Source organism: Podarcis filfolensis (assembly GCF_964270895.1).
Source record: "Podarcis filfolensis genome assembly, chromosome: 3".
In the NCBI taxonomy this organism is placed as follows: Eukaryota; Metazoa; Chordata; class Lepidosauria; order Squamata; family Lacertidae; genus Podarcis; species Podarcis filfolensis.
In genome coordinates, this window is record NC_139606.1 from 78,176,603 (window position 1) to 78,193,216 (window position 16,614).

The window sequence follows — 16,614 nt, forward strand, 5'->3', positions numbered from 1 at the left end:
CATTAGTGACCTCTCTGGGGTGCAAGCCTGGGTGGTGTGTATGGAGGTTCTGGGCTACCCAGAGGACAAGACCCCTACCTCATTGATGTGGCCCAAAGGAAAGCAGAGCAATATGTTTGGCACCAGCTTGGCTGTGGGAGTTGCCGGAACGAGGCTTAGAAAGTGGTATGGAGAAAGTGACAAGAGAACAGCTTTTCTTCCTGTCTGTTAATATTAGAACCTAGGACCATTCAATACAGCTGAATGCTGGAAGGCTCAAGGCAGACAAAATAAAGTACTTCTTCATACCCTGCACAGTTAAGCTATGGAATTCACTCCCACAAGGGGTAGTTCTAGCCACCAACTTGAATCGCTTTAAAAGAAGGTTAGACAAATTCGGGGAGGAGAAGGATCTCATTGGCAACTAGCTCTACCTCCACTCCTGGAAGCAGTCGCTGTGAATCTCCAGTGGGAAGAGTTTTGTTGGGCTCAGGTTCTGCTGGCGGACTTATGGGCCATATGTTTGACCACCAAAGAAGTGACTGGCGACAAAGCTAGCAGGTCTATGAGAAATGTGACTTTGTCTAGCTCATATCGGAAGCCTCTTCAGACATCTCCTTCCAGCCTACAGTGTCTGCTGTAATTGTCTCCCCTCCCTCCTTGCTCCCAACTGTTTGCGATGGTGATTAGCTTCCAGCTGTCTCCCTTTAATCTCTTTTAATAGATTTCCACCGCCGTGCTTCTCATCCGGGCCCCGCCCCAAAACAGGACATTGGCCAGGAGGCCAAGAGGCTACTGCACTTGTGGTGCAATCAATGGATGGACCCGAGCGGCGCAAGAGCGTGCCTAGCTTGGTGCCGAGAGCCCCGCTGCCCGGGCTTCGCTGGGCAGCGCGGGCGGGCTGGTAGGCGGGCGCCCCTATAATAAAGGCTGCCTAGGAAATCCACTAGGTGGGCGTGAGCGGCTGCGGTGAGGTCAGCGGCGGGAGGACCAATGAGTGGCGCGCTCGGGAGCTGCCCGCTCTTGGCGTGCGAGTGGAGGGGGCGGGGGAGCGCTAGGTGGATGCTGCTTCGGCGGCGGCTCGGACATTCCGGCACTAGGCAGAGCGCGAAGGCGGGAGTCGCCCTACGGCTGCCGGGGCTGTGTGGAGACGTGACTGGGAGAGAGTCTGGGGGGAAGGCGAGAGGAGGAGGAGGAGGAAGGAAGGAGGAGCGGCGGGGTTTCTAGCTCGCCGCCGCTCGGGAGAAAGAGGAACAGGGAGACGGAGAAGGCGCCAGGGAGCATTTGCCTCGCCTGGCGCACAGGTGCAAGCCGAGAAGGAGCGCCTCGTCGTTGGCGCCGCCTGGCCGAAGAGGGATATAGTGCCTGCCTGCCTGCCTGGACGGACTCCGCCGCTTCTGTGGGGAGCGTCGCTTCACCTGCGAGCGACTCAGCCAGCGCGCGGCGCGTCCCGCGTCAGCCAGGTAAGAGTTTCCCTCAGAGTCTTTCTCGGGGAGCCGCGGGGCGCTCGCCGCGCCCGCCTTCTCGCGCTCGTCCTCGGCTGCCAAAGTTTCTGGCAAGAGTCACTCGGGGCGAGCGAGAGCGACCGTGCCAGAGGCGGCGGCGGCGGCGGCCACGGAGTCGAGACAGAGACGCGAGAGGGAGTCGCCCTTTCCATGCCCTGTCGGAAAAGAGGGTCCTCGCGTGAGGCGGACGCGGCTAGAGCTGCCTTCTTTGGACGTTTCTCTCTCCCCCCGCCCCATAAGAAGCACCTTCCCCGCTCCCCCCCCCCCCCGTCCACACTGATTCTTAGCCTTTTCTCTTGACATCTGAACTACCGAGGGAGCCCTCGGACACAGTCAGAAGTCCATCGAGAGGCATCTCCTGTGTGTGTGTTCGACGTAGCCCAATATATTTTAAATTTGGAGGGATTACAATTTCCTCAGGCAAGGGAGCTCGAGGAAAGCGGCGGCTTGTGTGGAAAATGCGTCGGCTTCTTCGGAGTGCTCTTTTTTTTTGCGGAGCGGGGAGGGTGTGTTGCTGAAAGTTGTCCTCTTTAGGCCGGCGTCAGGCTTCTGGCTGAGATCTTGAAGAGCCACTTCTTCTAGTTGGAGCAATCTCAGGGCTTTGCTCCAGAGACTCTGCTGGAGTTCAAGCGTATCTGTCTAGGTTGCCTTTCCTACCAAGGGCTCATTGGCTTCGAAAGCAAAGCAGGTCCAATATGTGCTGTTCATATTTTGGCAGAAGCAACATTTCATTTCCTTATGTGTTTGCCCTCAGTGTCCATGCATGTTTCCAGCTCTCTGCACGACTAATGCACCCCTGTGTAAAATAGTCTAGAAAAACCATCACTTCTGAGTTGTAGACTTGCTATTGCTAATATTGATTAGAATCCTCCACTTCTTTCATAAGCCTTGGAAAAACCTTGTGTGGGTGGTGGTTGGATTCAGCCATACCTCTGATGCTATGATCCCCCTTCCCAGTCCTTCCAGTTATGACTGACAAGCAGCTGGAATGGTGGCAAGGGGCAACTTAATCTGCAGTAGAAGTCTATGATTCTCTAAATCTTATGTTCCAAACTCCCATTCAAGTCCACTTGGCGTGGATGCGTTTCGGGGATTAGTTAACCTGCGTGGCACATTTGTGCAAACAAAGGTGTCTTACCTGAGCAGTTTCCTTCATCTCTCTTTATGTGCAATCTCTAGTGATTACGGAAGCATCTGGGGAACAGAGGTGGTTCTCTGTTTACTGCGTAAGTGATCAATCTGAAGCAAAATTGATTTGTTTGTGGACTTAATTCAATTATATGCCTCTTCAGATTGGTACTATAAGGAGTGTAAATTTAAATGGCAAGCTGGATAGCCCGGTGTGTAAGAGACTGAGCTATGAATAGGGAAGTCCTCAGTTACAGCTTTCCTCTGCCATGAAGTCACTAGGTGTTGTTCGGCAAGCCATTCTTTCTCAACCTCCTATGAAGATGTTGATAATGCTGCCTTTCAGGGTCACTGTAAGAGTTGCACATCTGAAGACTTTTTAATTATGAAATGTAAGCATACTTTAAATATTAAGTAGCTCATATTTATATGCTTCACATACATGACTTGGTTGGAATCCTTACAACAACCCAGTAAGGTAGTCAGTGTTAAATATGATATGGAAAGCATGTCTGATATGGATTGGTCTTTTTGTCTGCCACCTGCACCCTACCAAACTTACAGTGTTTGTCTTCACCTTTTAATAGTTACTGGACAAATATGATTTAAATCAACTCTGTTTCCTGTTAGCAGACTCTCTCCATCCTAAGTGAGTATATTCCTCACAGATTTAAACAGAATTTTGTGGGCAGAGTAGGTTATGCAAATTGTGGTGTCTGCTGCAAACATCTTTTTCAAGCCACTGGGTAATGTATTTTGAAACACATGTATTTGCTGGATTTAGATCTAAGCACATAAATCTACAGCACAAGAACCCAAGTAAGTTGATGCTTACAGGGATATGCATGTTGCCGTGGTAGTTTGTTTATTCATCCAAATATTAATGTAGGCAGAAATTACTTTGATCTCATCTTAAATGCTTCCTATAAAAAGAACTACTGAAGGATATTGAAGTCTCAGACACAACAGAACTTAGCAAAAATAGTGTGTGTGTTTTAAATAAAGAGATTGGCTGCTGCACCCTGTAGAAGCTAATGCTGAATTTTAGTGTGTTTTTACATAGCATTGCTTGAGATCCAAAGTGGCACTTCGCAATGACCATTGGCTTGAAACATCAAAGTGACTGAACAGTGATTTTGTTTGCATCTGGATATTTAATCAGAGACAGTGTTTGATTTGTTTAAAATGGCTTGGAATAGAACTGAGTTTGAGGTGCTATCTGCACTTATGGACAGCTGTGTGTCTTTGGGGTGGGGGAGGTCTTAAGTGCTTTAATATACTAGCCACTCTTGGTGGTAAATCCTAGTGTCAGTGATGCTTCTGAATTTTCATATGCCCTAAGCAGCTTTTCTACCTCTACTGTGTTTTCTCCCACTCAAAGCTAATTAGGATAAGATAAATTACCAAATGGAGAGATGGGGCTCATTGCTTTAGAATCTCTGATCTTATGTTGTTCTCTCTTTTGAAAACTGGCTTGTTTTTCTCTTTCACCTTCATTTGCATGTCAATATGATCATGGGAAATGTTCCTTTCTGCCTGAAGGTTATAGTAATAAACCAATATAGAAATGGGAGAAAAAGGACTCATTCTCCCATGTTTTGTCCAGCCAGGATAGCTTTACATCCATGTTAGCACAAAGTACTTGAATTCTGAGAGATTAAAAACAATTGTTTAGCTGTGACACTGTTTTAAAGAGCTCAGTTTTGCTTCTTCTTTTAAATCACATGATATATATCTGTGGTATTTAGGAGAGTTTGATTCTATGTGAGTTTTCAACATTTTTCTTTTTTAAAACTTGGATGAACATCTCATAGTATAGGAAGTGTACCGAAGAAGCAGAATGTATGACAGACTATTGAACTGAGAATAATACAGTATCCTTTCATTGGATATTGGTTTGCTACTCAATGGTAATTCCAATATCTTTGAATTGATGAGGTTAGGAAGAACCTCTGGTGAGATTGTGTAACAAGAAACCCAAATGTAGGAAGGTAAAAAGAAACAAGGTGGTTTGTGTGCGTGCGTGCTGAATGCCTGTATTTGAATTTGTTTATTATTAATAATAATTTTTATACCCCACTCATCTGGCTGGGTTTCCCCAGCCAGGCCAATAAACATTTCATTTTTTTCCTGATGTTAATGGTGCAAAACAAGTTAAGTGTTCCTCCTTCCTTTTATTCTAAGTAAATATTGAAGTCTTGTTTCTGGTTGCTGTTCATATGACCAGTATCAAACTTTGTCACTAATTCAGAAATACTTTTTATGAAGACTGGGAAACAACTTTTTTTACAATCATCAATGTGCAAATTATAATTTCAATAACATATTAAATTACATTTTTTTATATGGAATTACTTTGGATCGTACAACATTAATGGTTTGCATCTTGATGGCTTATATCATAGCATTCTCCTCCCCTATGTATAGTTCAAACTAGCTCATTGGCTCATTGGAGAAATCTCCGCACCAGCTGCATAATATGTATCCCTTCTCAATCCTCCCATGCAACCTTCACAGGGTCACAAGAGCAGAAGAGTCATGCTGAATCAGACCAAAGGACAATATAGTCCAATATCCTGTTCTTACAGTGGCCAACCAGGTGCCTGTGGGAGCACACAAGCAGGATGGGAACACAGCGGTACTCTGCTGCTTGTGAACTGCAGCAACTGATATTCTGGGTCAAACTTGCCTCTTACATCGGATATAATATACTCATCACAAATAGTAGCCAATTAAGAGTCTTATCATACATGAAATTGTTTCATTCCCTGTTAAAGCTGTCTAAGTTGGTGGACATTGCTACTTCTTGTGACAGTGAATTCCAGAGTTTAACTATGCACTGTGTGAAGAAGTACTTTGTTTTTTTCTGTCCTGAATCTTCACTCATTCATTCCAGTTTCTAGAATTATCAGTGAGTGAGAGAAAAAACTTCTCTCCATCCACTTTCTTCATACCAATGCACAATCTTATTCAGTTCTTATCATGTGCTTGTCCTCCATCAGATTTCACCCCCGCACAAACTAAAAATCCCTAAACATTGTAACCTTTTTCTCCACCCCCTTGTTAAAATGATTGCCTTCTGCACCTTTTCCAGCAGTATATCTCTTTTTATATGTGGTGATCAGAACTGAGCACAGCATTCCAAGTGTAGTCAGGCTGTACAATGGCATTATGATATTGCCAGTTCTATTTTTAATCCCTTTGCTAATTATCTCTAGCACTGAATTCACCTTTTTTCACAGCAGTTGCACTCTGGGTCAACATCTGCCTAACTTCTGCTCATCTATGAACAAGTTAAAAAGCATAGTTCTCAAAATGATCCTTGGGTGACACCACTTCTTGCATACTATCGTGATGTTTGAGAACTGCCCATTTATTCCTACACCCTGCTTCCAGTTCTTTAGTAATTGAGAGACTCTGTCCTCTTTTCCCATGACTGCTAAGCTTACTCAGGAGTAGGGATGGGAGGAAAAATCAATACAGTTCACATTTAAAGTGAGCCTGCCAAATCTGCAGGTAGGTTCTCAATTTCCAAAGAATGTGAGAACTGAAACAATGCCATACTTTGAAATTCACACATCTCTGAATTTTGTGATGTGGTTTCCCCAACCAAGTAATACATACAAAATACATACGCAGGGAGAAAATAACCTACAAAAATGCGTTAAATTAGGGAACATTGACTGCAGAAAATGTATATCTTACTCAAAACTGCATACAAAATGTGTATGTTAGGAGAAATCTGCACTGAAATGCTGATGAATTTTCATGATTTTTTTAAAATAAAAAAATCTCAATTTGCTGTGAAAATGTGGAGAACTGAATTTAAAAGTGTTAAAATGAGAAAGTGAGAGTTCCAAAATTGACAAAGTTCATAAAACTGTAGAGTTGGAAGGGACCCTGAGGGTCATTTAGTCCAACCTCCCTACTCAAGCGTTTTGATTGGGTACTTTGACTTTCAAAAAAATATCTAGTGTCCACTGCTTTGTACTTTTTATATCTGTTGTTGTTGTTGTTTAGTCGTTTAGTCGTGTCCGACTCTTCATGACCCCATGGACCAGAGCACGCCAGGCACTCCTGTCTTCCACTGCCTCCCGTGGCTTCGTCAAACTCATCCTGGTAGTTTCGAGAACACTGTCCAACCAATATCTGTTGTACTGATGTTTTTTAATGGGTTTCAGCCTAGCCCTTGTTACTATGTGCGTAAGAGCTGTGCTAGTTGCTCTACAGCAAGGGCAGCCAATCTGTGGATCCCCAGATGTTGCAGTAGAACTCCCATTATTCCTGATCATTGGACATGCTGACTGGAGTAGATAGGTGGAGCCCAGCAACACCTGAAGGGTCACAGGGAGTTCTCCTCCCCCAATCTACAAAAAAGATTAGAAGATTTTTGGCAAAAGACTTGTGACAAAGTGTAATCCTAATTCGTTATACCTTGAGGCACAAGTTAGGGGCTGATCTTTTTTTAAAACCAGGATTTTGTTATCGGGACTAACACTTATTGCCCTTGTGCTTTGGGTATTTGTACTGAAGCGAATGATGTTCATAGCATTCTTAAGTGAAATGAGAATTTAATCTTCTGTCAAACATAACTTGAAGTGAATTTGGTGTGGTGTCCATATGCTCACTATGAAGAAGAAATGCAGTGGTACCTCGGGTTACAGATGCTTCAGGTTAGACTCCACGAACCCAGAAATAGTACCTCGGGTTAAGAACTTTGCTTCAGGATGAGAACAGAAATTGTGCTGTGGCGGAGCGGCGGCAGTGGGAGGCCCCATTAGCTAAAGTGGTGCTTCAGGTTAAGAACAGTTTCAGGTTAAGAACCGACTTCCGGAACGAATTAAGTTCTTAACCCGAGGTACCACTATATAGGGTCTTTGTTATTTGAAGGTGAAATGATAGTGCAAACCTATACATCTCTACTCAGAAGTAAGCCACATTGATCTCACTGAGGTTTACTCCCAGATAAGTGGCTGAAGTGTTACAGCCTAAGTTTTTCATGCTGCACAGAATGCTACTCTTGCACTATTTGTATGAGAAGCTTCAAATATATTTAAAGAAGTATTTAACATTGAAACTATTTCAAAAGAGTGAGAATGCATATAAATCTGAGTAAAGGAACAGTTTGTGTATACTTTTTCTCTGTCCCCATCCTTTGAATATAGGCGGATAGTTATGACGATGCAACTCGAGAGATTTCACTTCAAATTCAACCGATGAATTCCCAGTGAAGTACTCCAAAGCAGATGGTAGCTCTCCTTCGGGCAAGTGATACTGACCCCATCATTTTCCCTTGGGCACAATGGGGTTGAACTACAAACTCCCCAGTCCTGGTGGAAAATTAAACTCCCAGTGTCTACCAAGCCCACCACCACCTGCAATGGGTGGAGTTTTTCTTCCCCGTGATGTGTATAAGTTGGGAGAAGGCTTGGAGGTGCAAGCAGGATCTAGATGCTTGTTGTAGTTTTTTCCTGCTTTGATTCTGCTTGCAAGAATTTCAGAAGTCTTTCCCATCTGCTTGATAACTGCTCTTTTTAAACAGCAGGTGCCAGGAATTTTTAACCTGCTACCTTCTGCATTGTAAATATGTGCTCAGCTGAACTATGGTGCCTCTCAAAGCATAGCATCCCTGCTCGAGTTCTTGCCCCATGCCCCATGTCCTGCTACTGCAGGAGTGTGTGAAGGAGCATTATCTGTGGCTGCTTCACAGTTGTGGAATAAATCATCCATTGCCTGCTTCCTAAGTCGAAAGTTTCGGAAACTGCTGCTAGATTTGCGTGTGTGCTATATTTCGGTCATTAAGGCATAACATAGGGAAGGGGAAGGAGGCTGTGTAGGATTTCATTTAACTGTTTTACAGAATGCTAGATTAAAATACCTTAGAACTTTATGCTTTAAATGTTTTAATATCCATTTATGAGGAAGTATATAGCATATTTGCAGGATGTTTTTAAGAACTCTGCGCATTTGAAAATATGCCCTTGGGGACAAGTTGAAAGGTTTAGTCATGCTATTGGATGTGCAGCGTTCTCTGGCTCTGCAAAAAGGCACATAGTTGTGGAAAACTTTCTGGTGTTGTTGAATGCTATATTACTTGCCACATTACTTGGCACCTTTATTGTCATCATCATCATCATCATCATCATTTTATTAAATAATTATAGCTTATCCCCCAAAGGTCTTCAAGTTACTTACATCAAAACACACACACACACACACACACACACACACACACACACACCATAAGGCAAAGAGAACATTGGGAGTCATATCGTCTAATGTAATATTTATCGGGGGGGGGGGGACACTCACCATATCAGTAATAACAAACAACCTTAACAATACTCAAATAATAAACAAAGAATACTCTCACCTACTAGTTAGCAGATAAACAACTATTTCTCCCCCTTTTAATCACCCCACCCAAAAGTCTGGTATCAGACCAGCTGTTATAAATCGGTGGTGGGTGGGTCTGGCAATGTCCTCTCGGAATGGTCCAACATCTGTCTTCTCCCTTCGGGGGGAGCAATAGCAAGGCAAAGCAGGAAGATGGTAGCAAAAGTTTTACCTACTTTGCAGTTGGTCTGACTACTGCTGCTCTGCTTCTGCTGCTGGGGATGCATGTAGCATATTGTGATTAGAAGCACGGGCACTTATAGTAGCACACCATGGTTTTGTCATCAGCAAAATGGCAAGATATGCCACATGTGCAAAAATCTCCTGTGCACTTTCTTTTATTATTACTTTTATCTATTTCCAGTCTTACAACACCGTCTTTTTGTGTTTTTCAATTATGTCCTACTGTGTAGCCAGTGTCACATTTAACATTCATGTCAAACATCTGCTTATGTCTCTTTATATATTTATTCCCAGCATCTCCATATGTGACATAAGCACCTGTTGGTTATTGCCTTTGATAACATTAGTGATGAGCGGCAAAACAATTACCTACTTCCTAGTGTTGTCTCCTTCTGTGATGTTGTTTCTGTTACCAAAATCCATTTGCCACCAGGGGCTGTGTAAATGCCTGCATGAGGCAACTGCACATGTAGAGTCTTATTTAAGATGATATCGGTTTGTTTATTTTTTTTTTTTTTATAATATATTTATTAAAGTTTTCAAATAAAACATATATCAAATAAGCACTTATCGTTGTCCATTTAACATCTTTCAATTGTTACATGGGACTCCCCCACACCTCCCGCATACACTTACATCATTATTAAATTATTTTCAAGCAAATTATCATTTAACTCATCTTAATTAATAATCTTAATTTGGTTTGACATATAATTCGACTTTAAATCTATTTTAATGGTAGACAATTGTCTGCACTGGCATCCTATTCAGCACTCAGCCAGATTACAATATTTTTGTAAATAAGTCTTAAATTTCCTCCAGTCTTCTTCCATCCTTTCTTCTCCCTGGTCTCGAATTCTGCCGGTCATCTCGGCTAGTTGCATATAGTCCATCAGTTGCATCTGCCATTCTTCCACAGTGGGTAGCTCCTGAGTTTTCCAATTCTTGGCAATTAATATTCTTGCTGCTGTTGTTGCGTACAAAAAGAATGTTCTGTCCTCTTTTAACACACTCTGGCCGACAATACCCAGGAGAAAGGCCTCTGCTTTCTTAGTAAAGGTGTATTTAAACACCTTTTTTAATTCATTATATATTTTCTCCCAAAAGGCCTTCACTCTAGGGCAGGTCCACCAGAGGTGAAAAAATGTTCCTTCATTTTCCTTACACTTCCAACATTTGCTATCAGACGAATGGTATATTTTAGCCAGTTTGACAGGGGTCATGTACCATCTATACATCATTTTCATCACATTTTCCTTCAACGCATTACATGCAGTGAAGTTCAGCCCAGAGGTCCACAACCTTTCCCAATCTTCAAACATAATATTATACCCAATATCCTGCGCCCATTTTATCATTGTTGATTTTACCATTTCGTCATGTGTGTTCCATTTCAGCAGCAAGTTATACATTCTTGAAAGTACCTTAGTCTTAGGTTCTAACAGTTCAGTTTCTAACTTTGACTTTTCCACTTGGAATCCTAACTTTTTGTCGTTTTTAAACACTTCTTTAATCTGAGCATAGTGTAACCAGTCTCGCACTTTGTCTCTCATCTTTTCTAAACTCTGCAATTTCCAGTTGTCACCATCCTTTTCGATATCGGTTTGTTTAAAAGCATTTTACATCTATATTGGTGATATTAAAAGCACTCCCTGCCCCGGCTGCCTTTGCATGTAGAATGCCATATTTCATATTGGTGCTGGATCAGGACTGGTGGTGATATCACATCCAGCATAAATTAAGTGTGAATGTATGGCCACTTGTCTTCACATTCCTTTCTGCAGGATTTCTTTCTTTCTTTCTTCTATAAATGAAAAAGAGGGTTTTGCATTTTGTTTCTCATGATGAAAGCGTGGGTGTAACTTACTATTTCTGTCTGGGTGGACAGAACTGGTCAACACCAATTCCAGAACCATTTACACTGACAGTTTACCATGGGTGGGTGGTATGGAATGCATGGAGCCTGATGCAAGACCTTCCCACAGTAGCAGCCTTAACACATAATTACCTCTACTGTGAATATGGAAAGGCTTCTGTACTGGGAAAACAACCTGTAATGATAAGTATATAGTGCAATGTAACTTTGTTTCAGTAACTGTTTGTTCAGCATATTAAAATAAGATCTGAACAATTTTTCCACCGCTTTCCCCTGAATAATGATGATTTTAGCATCTCCTCTCAGTCCACCCCACCCCTCTAGGAGACGTGTAATTATCTCAAAGCTACTTGCCTGCATTAAAACCCATTCCTATTGCTAATGGGTGGTGTTCACTTAAGATTTCAAAATTTTGCTTAGCCCCTTTTGTTGCACCACCAACTAGGGAATCCTGTTTGTGTAAGCCTGTCATACTGTCTTTGCAACTGGGTTAATGGCAGAGCAATAGCCCTAGTTTAACCACTATTATGCTCTTTCCCACTCTGCTCTAAAAACTGAGGCCAATCATTCTATTGAAAGAAGCATCTGAGGAATTGCATAGGAGATAGAGCAAGTGGTGTGTGCCCACATAAATAGAATATATAAATATAATTTGGGCTGCTTGAATATTTTTTATTGCAAGTAAAAGGAGAAAAAGAACATTATATTATTGAGGTAGTAGATTGTGGGGGTATTCTCTTGCTGCTAGGTATAGAAGTGTTTTGTCAATATTTTGGATTAAACTCTGAGTCCAGCCATACTGGGGGGGGGGCAAATTCTATGATAGTTGTTATTTGGGGAGCAGGTTGCAAATAAGATGGCCAGAACTGAAATGTCTTTACATAATTGTGTGATATGGTTGCATTTTGTTTTTATGTAGAGTTCTATTTGCCCCACTAAATATCTATATCTATATCTGTATCTGTATCTATTTAGTGGGGTAAATAGAACTCTCTCACACACTATATATATATTGTACAGCTGGGAAAGATGAAAAAGAATGACTAAGATGTTGGATTGTCTTTTCTGTAAGGAAAGGCTAGACTTCGTGATACAGGGTGGAATTTTATGTAGTGCTCGTATGACTGTTCTGTCACTGCAAGCATTTTTGCTTACTAGTACTGGAGTGGGGCAGTCCAGTCCTCTAACCCACTGCTATCTGTCTCACTTTGGCCTCTCACATTAAATATTTACATCCCTGCTAGATAAAGCTTACATGTATGACCTCAGATCTGATATGGTACTTTGTTAATGCAAACTAATCCCAAGTATTTCACTTAATACATCCTTGTATTTAAATATTTGGTCGTTTTGATTTCTGTCTCTTTCTTGTGTTTGTATTTTTCATTCCAATTTCAGTTACAATTTGTAACTAGTTTTACCCCCCTGAAGGGTGATTCGCAAATAATGTCCTTTTATTAAAATTAGAAAAGAATTGGTAGGTGACAGTCGGTAGTTAGTTTGTCCCCCAGACAAACCACGAATGGTGAGTCAATAATAAATGTTGGCTACAGTTCATGGTTTGGCTGGAGAGAAACAAGCAAGGAGTGTAGGTTTGGATGTAAGTGAATGCCAAATGAAACCAAGCCTTAGCTCTGGGTACTATGACAGCAGGAGAATTTAGGGAGGAGAAAAGTGGCTGCAATTTTTCATTTGAGTATCCACATGCTCACATCTTCATTTTCAGCTAATCCTGGATTTAGTATGGTTTGTCATGGCCTTTGGCTTCAGCTAGAACAATAAGCTTATATTTATTAATTGATTTAGCATTAACAGGCCAATTTTATATAACTATAAATTTTGGTATACCAGATATTACCAGAGGCCACATTTTGGAATATCTTCTACTTCTTTGGCGATCACTCGTAGCTGAGTAAGATTGTCTTCCATAAACACTGTTTTAATAATGAGTCCGTAAGTGACTGTGGAGGCCAATTCTGGATCCGGAATCTACACACACATTAAAAAACTCAGTATTATTATTATTATTATTATTATTATTATTATTAATTTAAAAAACGTTTTGAAAAATTCATTGAATTTGGCATAGCTCACTTTCACCGTCTGGTGAAAGAAATGTATATTGCACTTTACAACACATTTAAAACGTTTTAATTTGCAGTTGTATAGCTGAGTACACAGAGTAAGTTCTGCTAACCTAAACTGGTGTGTTGTCAGTGATAAGATGCCTTTTCTGAAAATCAAGCTTAGAATTAGCTACAGTAATTAAAGAGCTTTCACTTCATTGACTCTACGATGACTTCTTACACACTCAGCTTTCTGTGGACATTTAAACAAATAAGTCTGACTAGATTTTAATGACTAGAGAAAATACAGGTTGGAACTTGGCTCAAAATGCCAGGCTGTTCAGTCTACCTTGCGCAATGATAAATAGCAAAACTACTCATTCCAGTTCCACATATTTGTCCTTGAAATTACTTTGTTTTGATCAATGCAGTTCTGGCTTCTTGTAATTGTAAAGGGAAGCTTTAGTAAATAAATACTTGAGAGAGCCTCTTCTTCCTCAACTTCAATTTCTTGCCATTCCCCCCCCCCAAAAAAAAATATGTATAACCACGATGTTAGATGAAAATGTTTATTAGAATGCATGTGTGCATTTTGACCAATACAGTGGTACCTTAGTTTAAGAACAGCTTAGTTTATGAACAACTTGGATTAAGAACGCTGCATACCCAGAAGTAGGTGTTTTGATTTGTGAACTTTGCTTTGGAATAAGAACATGTTTTGCTTCCTGTTGAGTGTGTTTCATTTGTAAATTGAGTCCCCCGCTGCTATGGGAAAGCACGCCTTGGCTTAAGAATGCTTTGGTTTAAGAACGGACTTCCAGAATGGATTAAGTTTGTAAACCAAGGTACCACTGTATTTGCAATTCTGTACTGTGTTTGAAAATGTCATATGCAAATGAAATCACAATTTGACATAAATAAAATAAGTTAGGAAGGCTGGACATATTTCACAAGGACAAGAGTGAAAGCAATCCTTTGACAAATATTGGACCTAAGAATATATGTAGCATGTCCACAGATGCATCACCACTTTTTATCATAATATATTTGGGCCCTGGACTTCTCCAAACCGAGATAAAACTATAGGTGTCCTTCCTTGTTTTGTTCAGTACCAGACACTTTAAGTTAGCATAAATCCCAGGGCAGCAGACTTGCATGTAGAGCCAATGCTTGTGACAACTTCATATTTGCTTTTGTGCTAGATTTGCATGTGCATGTAGTTGTCAGAGAAATCACCCTCTTCTGTTTGTTTGTTTGTTTGTTTGTTTGTTCATAAAATCTTATACTGCTTAATATAATGTAATACAAAATAATAAAAAATCTCTAAGTGCAGAACATCAAATCAATGGAAATAACAACATATAATTAAAAATTTCATTAAAAACAACAGAACAAAACCATATATTGCAGACTACACTGAGCAGTGTATGAAACAAAATGAAAAATAAGAATCAATGTACAGGAAAGCTGTTAATGATTTTACCTCATGAATTACCCAAGGGAGGGCATTCCAGAAGGTGAGTACTATCGCCAAGAAGGCTCCCTTCCATGTTGTCGTAAAGTGACAATCCATTGGTCATGGAGCGACCAGCAATGTTTCCTAAGAATGGCTTGGTCTGTACTGGGGGAGGGGGTTTGCTAGGTACCTGGCAAGTTGTTTAGGGCTTTAAATGTCAGTGAAATAACCTTGCCTCAGAATGTTCAGCACCAGTTTAATGCATATAACATGGGTGTTCTACTAATCACTGCTGCATTTTGCACTAACTGCAGCTTCCAAACTCATCAGAACATAGGGTTGCCAAATCTTGAAGAGCAAAAAAGAGGACAGCCTGAGCCTCTGCCAGCCCAAGCTGGGGAAAAGGTGCCACTGTGCCCATGCGCCTCTTTCACAGTCTCAGGCTGACAGTGGCTGTGGTGTGCAGCCCACACCAAAAACAAACAGCCCCCCCCCCCCGCAAACCCGGACATTCTCTTTAAAATGTAAAATTCCCTCTGGATGGGCATGTTGGCCCTCAAAAGAGGACATGTCCTGAATGGCAACCTTACAGAACATCACAATAGTCTAATAACAAGGCTACCCATTCATTGACCACTGTAGCAAGGCCTTACCTGTCCAGGTGCAATCTTAGTTGGTGTACAACATGAAGTTGATAATTGGCACACTGAGGTCACCTGGGACTCTAGTGACAGCAATGGATTGTGTAGTTGCCTTTTGCTGTACATGAATTTGTGGGGCTACACCTCTCCAACTGTGATATTAAGAGAACAGTATTGCACATGCTGTATGGTATAATGTAGAGTTCCCTGCAGTTTTGTAGTACATGGCAGTGGTATAAATCTTTCTTGCAAGTTCCCTTAAGGTCTTCCCTCTTCTGGACTGACTTCTTTAATATTGAGAACATTTGTTAAAAGGAAGCAAAGTATGAGCTACAGGCTCATTTTCTATGTCAGCAGATACTTCAATATCTCTTCAGTCAGCCTTATCCTGTGGCCGCAGGTGCCCATTGGGCTGCACAGTCGGATGAAGGTAAGACCCACTGAAGACAGTGGGGCTTTTACAATAAATAAAATGCATAGGATTGCCCTAGTAATCACAAGTCATGCCTCATCAGTATAATTAATCATTTTATATAGTGTTTGCATCACTTTTGTTGAGAATAATAATGCCTTCTGGAGCATATTTATTCTATCCAATCCAAAGCTGGCCTGGCTATTATAACAATTGAACCATGCATATTACACATATTGAATGCTTATCTATAAATACATTTAACTAGCAGTGAAGCATTGTGTGACCTGAGTATTAAAGTAATCCTGTCTATTCATGACAACTAACCTTTTGCTACCACTTACTGACAGTTCTGATGCTCTCAGTTGTTATCTGTGGCAGCAAGATGAAGACATATTCCCTAGTCCTTACACATGCCAAACTACATTTCATCTCCATGTTCAATTCCTTTTATATTTAAAGTTTTCAATAAGGTAGGTTTGGTTTAAACTATGAATGATGCTTCTATCTAATTTTTTTCTTTAAAAAATCCAATGAGTCAAGTATTATGAGTGAAAGGCTTTTGTTAAAACATCCTCATAATATAATAGGATTAATTATGTGATGACATACACATCCACTTCAAAGCTTTCAGTCAGTCACTGTTCAGAAATTTCTAATTTTTTTAAGAACCTAAAGCAAAGTGTATGTTATGGGCTATGGTATAAAGAATATAATGCATACTAATAGAATAAAGAATATAAAATATATTAAAAGAGTAGATGACTTTGTGGTAAGGCTAAATAAGAAGTAGGACGTACTGTGAGTTGCTCAGCAGTTTGAGTTGCAAAGGGCAGAGTGGTTGTCTTTTCTCATTTTCCCTCCTTTCCCATAGGCACATGGCATTGACAACAGACCTTTATGCCAATTCTGAGTTTGCAGAAGGAAGGAAAAGTCCTGAACAGTCATATTCTGTGAATACCGTTTTGTTTG

General features: G+C 41.1%; 1 protein-coding gene across 4 annotated transcripts in view; it reads left to right on the forward strand.

Annotated features, from left to right (window-relative positions):
• Positions 1-983: 983 nt before the first annotated feature.
• Positions 984-16,614, forward strand: part of CHRM3 (cholinergic receptor muscarinic 3) — a 242,153-nt gene continuing 226,522 nt past the window's right edge. For 3 of the 4 annotated variants that reach the window (XM_083606050.1, XM_083606049.1, XM_083606052.1), the window contains exon 1: positions 1,013-1,442. The gene's annotated coding sequence lies outside the window, so the exon portion shown is untranslated. Of the gene's footprint in view, positions 1,443-16,614 lie in introns of all 4 variants that reach the window. The other variant, XM_083606048.1, reaches the window with a different exon arrangement.